The sequence below is a fragment of the Pogona vitticeps genome, chromosome 6 (genome assembly GCF_051106095.1).
Source record: "Pogona vitticeps strain Pit_001003342236 chromosome 6, PviZW2.1, whole genome shotgun sequence".
Classification (NCBI taxonomy): domain Eukaryota; kingdom Metazoa; phylum Chordata; class Lepidosauria; order Squamata; family Agamidae; genus Pogona; species Pogona vitticeps.
Window position 1 is genome coordinate 9607985 of NC_135788.1, and position 8131 is coordinate 9616115.

Sequence of the window (8131 nt, forward strand, 5' to 3'; positions counted from 1 at the left end):
GCTTCTCTCAGGGTCTGTAATCTTAACCGCCCCACCTGGGAAGATTGAGTAGGTCGGGAAGATCTCGCCGGAAGAAGGGTATTCTGTCAGGGGTTGAGGTCCCAGACTGTTTTGGCTTTGTAGGTCAAAAGTCATCACCTTGAAGCTGCCACGGAAATGAACAGGTGGCCAGTGTGGGGAAGATACGTTGTATTTCTTCACTCGACAATATGGCCGCCATATCTGGACCTGCTGGAAGTTCCATAGCAGTCTCATGGGAAGCCCCACATAAAGAGCATAACAGTAGTCTAATCTTGCGACTACCAGCGCGTGGACCAGTGTGGTGAAGGATCCAGTGTCAAGGCAGGGACACCTCAAGTGGACGAAGACTGTACGGACCGCATACACTGCCTGGGACACCACTGACAGTGCTGTGTCCGAACACACGCCCAGACAGCAGACCTCATCCTTGCAGAGAGAGACTAGCCTCACACAATGATAGGGAGGCCCTCGATCTGCAGATACTAGGGGTGCCTACTTGCAGGATCTCTGCCTTGTCTGGGTTCAGCCTCAGTCTGTTATCCCTCATCCACCCCAGCATGGCATCCAGACAGTGCTCAAGGAAAGAAAGAAGGGAGAGAGAAAGAGCGAGAGCTGGGTGTCATCCACATATTGGTGGCACAAAACTCCAAAACTGATGATCTCCCCTAGGGCCCTTGTATAGATATTAAACAGCAATGGGGAAGTGATCAACCCCTGTGGGCCTCCACAGTTAAGAGTCCAAGGGGTGAACGGTCTTCTAGGAAGGACTGGAACCAGCACTGAACCAGGCCACCAATCCCCAGCCCAGAGAGCCTTCCTAGGAGGATACCGTGATGGATAGTATCAAAAGCCACTGAGAGATTGAGGAGGACCAGCAGGGACATCTTGCCCCTGTCAGACTCCCTCAGAAGGTCACCATCTCCATGTCCTCAACCTGGACTGGAATAGATGACATATAAGTGATGGGGAGATGAGAGGAAGGAAGGCAAGCACAGGGCTCAGGTTCTTAAAGCCAGCGTTCTTACACTGACAAGCTGGTCTGCAGACAAATCAGGTAGTCTGATGGAATGGCTGGCAGCGAGGTCACAATATGGGGCGCGGGGGGGGGGGAACAAGCCCTTTCAAGAAGATGGTGGAATAGCTCCATCTGCAGCCTGGTGAGTGGCTGCTATGTATGGTGTTTATGTTACACAATTATATCTTGCATACTTTGTATCAGCTGACGCATTAATCTAACCCCTAACCTAATTAACATCTGAGTTCATCCAGAATCAGCAACTGCCATGAAAACATTTTAGGACAATCACTGGTGCACCGATACTATCGGTGTCATATTTCAAATAGATTTTTCCCCCAATAAAAACATGGGCTTTTCCATTCTACTCAGCAAAAAATACACTTTTTGTTACCATTTTATGTCTAAAGCCTGACACAAAAATACATAATATTTTTTTCAAGCAGGAAAAAAATAATCTGAACATGTTTGGAATCCATGTCCATGTATATTCGTCAGCATATTACTGATAGTCTCAGTTGTTCAGAAAAGTTATGTTCTTATACATCTGGAGGATTGCACTTATTTCGATCAGCACAGGTGCCTGCATTCCAGTAGCCAAACCAAACCAATATTCCACCACATCCCTTTGAGAACTGCTGGAAATTCAGAAGAATATTTTAGTCATTGCCTTTTAACAAAAGATAGATTTTAATAAAAAAAACTAGAAAACATTGCTGATAAACTTACCTGTGCAGGTTATTAGCATGATCAACCATCCTTTAAAGTTCTGACTAGAAGGAATTTCAATTACTATGTTTCCACCCTGCTTTGAAAAAATGCACTTTGAGGAAATACCCAAAACTTTTAGAACAAAGCAAGAAATCCAGATGCAGTACATTATTCCATGGGGACTGAAGATTTTGAACGTGTTTTGCTTGTACAAGGGACAATTTGCTTGTTTTCTGTGCATCTGTGGAGGGAAGATGTCATATATCAAGCACTTCTGACAGTTCATCCAAGTGGGAACTGTGTGTGGCAGGGAAGACAGTGTGAGGAAAGAGAGACGAGAATCCATATAGAGATGCCATTTTATTTTTAGTGGCCAAATCCCAATTTGAAAATCCTCTCCTGACTGAAAATTACCTCACAAAAAGGATATTTCAAAGGCCACTTCATTCAGTGCTCGCAAGAACTACAATAACGTTAACAGAAGACAGGTTTTCTTTCCAACCCCTACACACTCCTCTTCTGTTAAATAATTAGGTTTTGCCCTTCTGATGCATGCTCTTGATACATAAATCTATTGTGCCATTGTTATCAGGTTTAGTCACCAGAACTAGAAATTTTTCTTGAAAGACAGTTGGCCTGTTTCTCAGTGACAGTTGCATATAATGTAAAACGTCGTGTTGGTGGCTCGACACGCTTTCTGGAATAGCAGGCCATGCATCTAAATCATGGAGAGAAGGAAGGGAGACCTTTTGCGTAGGTTTCAAGGAGCCCTGATACTCCGAAAAGCAGCGTCAGCTCCAAAGTATGTTGAAATATCTCTGTTCCATTAAGTTTTTGCTGACATAAACAATGGGACATGAATGAACAGGCCTGTGAGTCAGTCTAAGTAAGATCATGTCATGAAAGTGAATGAAAAGACATGGGGTGTGGCCTTGTTTCCAAGAGTACTTATCCTTGGGGATAACCTCACTGGAAATTCACCGGAGTATTTTTATGAGCACGTCTTTTGTACCTGCTGGTAACAAATGCTACAATGGAAAATCACCTGAGACTGATTCATCAAGGTTTAGCTGGGTATGAAGCCAAGGAAAACAGATTTTCTGTAACAGCTGAGCCGAGCTGAATGGTAGCCAGATAACTTAGACTTACCGTTATTCTAAAATGGTGTGATCCTCAAGAGGTTACTATCTGCTACAGAATTTGACATACTTTTAGCTCAACTTTTTGTCTCCAGCTGGGGCCAATCAGCAGCATCCAATTATTCGAAACCACCATGAAACAAGTGCAGTGTGAGAACCCAAAACTGATCTGCCAGAATACTTTAAAATGCAATGAATGCCTGTTTATAACAGGTTAGGCTACTGAGCATCTGACCATTCTGATTTCAGGAACATCAGAGAAGAAATACAATGAAGAGGGTGCTCCGGCTGAGTAAGGATGTGCTAAGACTGTGGATGTACATGAACATCTCGATTTGGGTTAGAATGTTGAAACATTCACCCAATATGAGGTGGAAGAGAACAACTAGGTGTTCTTCCATTTGACTTTTGTTGCTCAAAGTATTTTGGCCAGGTTCCACAAACAGTGGGACTGGTTCCATGAGCCCAAGGTAGAGGTTCTCCACTACACAGAAGTAATGACATTAGCAGCTGACTGGATATCTCCATGGTTTAGATATCTGGCTGCAGAGGTTGGGAGTTTGATTCCCCATTGTGGCTTCTGTGAGTAGACTCAGCCTGTGTGGTCTTGGGCAATCTGCACAGTCCCAAGCCCCCCCCCCCCCCCAGAAGAAGGGAAATGTAACCCACTTCTTTAAATGGAAAACCCTGAAAAAGGGTTGCTGTAAGTCAGAGTTGACTTGACGGCCCATTATTACCATTAGGACATTAGCTGCCACCCACTCAGGCTTCCTTGTTCCCTCAAGGCTTGGGTGCAATCCTCAAAAGTAGGTGCTGGAAAGTGTATTTTCCTAGTAACTGTGTATTGCTGCAAGTACTGTGTAAATGCATGCACTTATTCACATAGGTAAAGGTAAAGGTTCCCCTTGACAATTTTTGTCCAGTTGTGTTCGACTCTAGGGGGCGATGTTCATCCCTGTTTCCAAGCCATAGAGCCAGCGTTTTGTCCGAAGACAATCTTCCGTGGTCACATGGCCAGTGCGACTTAGACACGGAACGCTGTTACCTTCCCACCGAGGTGGTCCCTATTAATCTACTCACATTTGCATGCTTTCGAACCGCTAGGTTGGCGGGAGCTGGGACAAGCAACGGGCGCTCACTCTGTCGCATGGATTTGATCTTACGACTGCTTGGTCTTCTGACCCTGCAGCACAGGCTTCTGCAGTTTAGCCCACAGCGCCACCACGTCCCTATATTCACATAGGCATCCACACAACAGTCTGCTTTTTCAGATTGGGGGCAATAGCTAAAGGAGCGTCCATGATAAGTGCCAGCATTCAGAATTTACCACTGCACAGAGAAAGTTTGGCCCAAAATATGGGATGTCCCTTGTCACTATCAAGGAAATGTTATTGGGTTGCTAAATACATAGTACGGTTTTAGCTGTACAGTAATTATTTACTGGATTTTTTTCCTGCTGGTGAGATGTTTTTAAATTAGCATTTCTGTTTATTTGTGTTAACAGTTCATTTTAGTTCATTATTAATTATAATTAATATATGGTCCCATTAATTGTAGTTTTGATTGTTACTGGAACACTGGAAGTTGCCTTGGGAGGCACATTACCCTAATATTATATACTGTATGTATCTATGAAAGAAAAGAAGAAAACAATGTCTTTCAGGCATTTCACAACTGCCTATATATATATGTGTTGGGCTACATATAACCTGAAGGAAATTAACCCTGAGTGCTCACTGGAAGGACAGATTCTGAAGCTGAGGCTCCAATATTTTGGCCATCCCATGAGAAGAGAAGACTCCCCGGAAAAGACCCTGATGTTAGGAAAGTGTGGAGGCAAGAGGAGAAGGGGACGACAGAGGATGAGATGGTTGGACAGTGTCACCCAAGTGACCAACATGAATTTGACCCAACTCCAGGAGGCAGTGGAAGACAGGAGGGCTTGGTGTGCTCTGGTCCATGGGGTCATGAAGAGTCAGACATGACTTAACAACTAAACAACAACAACATATATATATAACCTAATTGATTAGGCTAGATATAAAATTGTGATACATTCAAGCTTCACACTTATCATGTTAGGGTTACAAGCAGTATTTCGTGCTCAAAAATAAATCTGTCTGCTTTAAAGGCATCACAAGACATTGTTTCTGTTCTGTTTTGTTCTTTCCATTGCACATCCTGAAACAGGCTAGCTTTTTGAAAATTACAGTGTGTATGAAAAAAATGTGTTTTGGTGTGTTGATGCGCCCCCATGTGGTGACCACACATGACTCAGACAGAAGGGATAAGTTAAAAAATGTCTGTTCCCAAAGCATAATTCCATTAATGTTATGCTTACAATGTTCGCAAGACAATAATGTGTTGGCTCTCTTTATTCCCAAATCATAAAAACCATGTAAAGCATACTCTCTTTGTAGCACACTATTTCCTAAGTGAAAAACAAAAAAGTGTGCACAGTTGTTGCTTTCCCCCCTAGATGCAACTAAAGGTGTAACATCCTTCTGCTTGGGGGGAAAAATCATATTTGTGTGCTTCCCATATGCACAATTAAAATGACCAAACCAGCAAAACATAAAATGAGATTTTGCCACAATCATATCAGTTTGAAATATTTTAATTTAAATGTGACCTTGATTACTGAAAGACTGCAATCAGATTTTACGGAAAGCTGCTTCGCCTGAACGCTGTGAAGCTTGATACGCATGGCACTTTTGTCCTTCCAGCATGGTAAAAAAGAACGGCATCGACCCAGTGTATTTTGATTCAGCACTCGATACAGGCTAAATCCTTTTTTCCAATGTGATCCCCTGCAAACAGCAGCTGATATCAGAATCCTCGGACCCAGTGAAATTGCACCCTATGGACTACTTCTGTTATTTTACTCGTAGTGGACTCTTAAAAAGTCTGTGTAGAAAGGTATGGCCATCGTTAATTGCATCATGTCTATGACCCCATCATCAGCTGCTAAAACAGTGAGAGAGATACTTTATTGTTACAGCATCAAGCCATACATAAAACAAAATAGAATGCAGAGCTTCAAGTACTGGCATATACTGCAAAAAGCCAAATCAAATAAACAAAAAGCAATAAAACTACAAATATAACAATATAAGACCAATGTCTAAGAGTTTGGCTATCTATCCTGGCTACTACTTCATGCCACCCAAAATTTCGCTACCAGTTCTGTAGTAGTCTGATTTTGATCAATTAACAATTGGTTACAGTAGTCAGAGTCTGATTGGCTTGTCATGTCTTTTAAGAGAGGTGTAATATATTTTCCTGAAGTCTTGTTATGCCTGTTACATTGAAGCATCATATGCTCAATAAGCTAAAACAGTGAAATGCATTTGCTTTACTTCCATGAGATCTGATAGAATACTTCTTGGAGCAATCAGCAGTGAAACTGACATGAATCAAAATCCTCATTCTTTCCCTTCCATATAATTCTTTCTATTTAATTGCATCCTTGGGTCTATTTAAATCTTTGTACTCTTCTGAGCAATAACTTGCCTTTCTACTTCTGACTTCTATTCATATCTCCTGATTTCTGTTTCAATTACTTGCGCTCATCACTCATCTCCAGACATTGTGGAGCTGAATAATAGTATAAACACACACACCTCACACTTCTAATAAGTCTGTCTTGAGCCCGCATGTCCTAAGGCTCAGGTTAGATTTCTTATTGCTATATAGTTCCAACCAGCTGGCACAGAATACATTTCCCTTCTCTTGGAAGAGGCTAGCCTGCTTCTTGGCAGGGTAAAAAGAATGGCATCCACCCAATCTTGATTGTACCAGCAGCAAATAAACAAACTGGGATGGAAATTTAGAAGAAAGCACCAGATCTTTCTCAGTTCTGCGCCAAGTGTCCCAGACCATATGCTACCTCTGTCCATCCTCGTGTGTGTCTAAGATCTTTGGTGCTCTTTAAAAGTTTGGGCCAAGTTTGCAAAACTTGAAGGGATAAAATTGGCTCACTGCTTTGGATTCCATCTGAAAGGACAGAAGGGGGAGAGAGAAGCCTGCCAGATAAGTTATCTATCACAGCTGCTGTTGCCTCCAGTGTGAAAAGACACCGAGAACAGAAAAATCTGCCCTGAAAAAACTAAGAATGCCACATACAGGTCAAATACCAAAGACATTTTCCTCATTAATTAGTCTGGTTTAGTGGAGACGGCATTAGTTCATTGGTGGAGTTTTTTTTAATTGCATGGCTTTGGATGATAAAGAGGAAAGGAACAGTAGCTAGTTTCCTGTTTAAAATATCCACCTACAGAAGAGTTTGGGAACCTGTTTTGTTATCTAGGACCTTATTTCCAGGGGGAGCAGGGAGACAAACCAAGATGGATCAGTCACCTGCATCTCTCTCTCTTTTACTCCCACTTCCTACCCAGCATTGCCCTTGTCAGAGGTCAGACAGCTTTTGCAACTAAGCCAAGCTGCATGTAAGTCTAAAGCATCCTTTCTCAACCCTTCCCTTTTCTTGTGCACCCTACTTTAACTGGAGGTGATACCGATTCAACCAGGGACCTTCAACAAGGAAAGAAAGTGCTCATTCACAGACATGTTCCTCTCTGACAAAGTCCCTCATCATGCATAGAATAGCTGGAGTGCTCCATCTTGAGGAAGTATCCTAAGGCCATGTTCTGCAAGCCTTGTCCTGGCCACAAAATGTCTACGAGCATTTTTTTGGGTTCCTATGAACTGATGTTACAATAAGCCAGAGAAAGCAATGCCAAGAGTTATGCTGTTTTTCCATTCATTTTTTTTAAGAATGACCTTCACTATGTACTTGCTGGCTGGGGGGCAGTGAGAAAGGCAGTTATCTCTGACCCTTTTATATTTTGAACTTTTTGTTACAGTTGTGCCATTATTTAATCATAGCTGTAAAAAAAAACCACCTCAAAATCAGAATTACAAAACAATTTCTCTCCTTTCTAGGTCGTTAACACTGCAAAGGGCATCCTCTTGATTGGGAGATACAAGCTGCTGGTCTCTGAAATTTTATTTCCTTTCTGGATGAGAAGCTCCATCAACTAAAAATAGGAGCCTGATACAGAAGTGGTGGTGGTGGTTACACCAACATAAACATGAAACAGCTCAGGTATGAAATATCAGATCCCAGCATGAGTTGGGAGAGAAGATAGCTGCACCTGATTTCTGCTACTAATTTATTTACTTCCAAGAACCAACCCCAACTAGCCATGTTGGTGGGACAGGATTGTGTTTCTGCTTATTCTGG

General features: G+C 42.3%; 1 long non-coding RNA gene across 1 annotated transcript; it reads left to right on the forward strand.

Moving 5' to 3' along the window:
- The first annotated feature begins 1395 nt into the window (after positions 1-1395).
- Positions 1396-5280, forward strand: LOC144583788 (uncharacterized). The gene is made up of 2 exons (XR_013537731.1): positions 1396-3772; positions 4130-5280. It is a non-coding gene; the product is annotated as an uncharacterized LOC144583788 (long non-coding RNA).
- The last annotated feature ends 2851 nt before the right edge of the window (positions 5281-8131 follow it).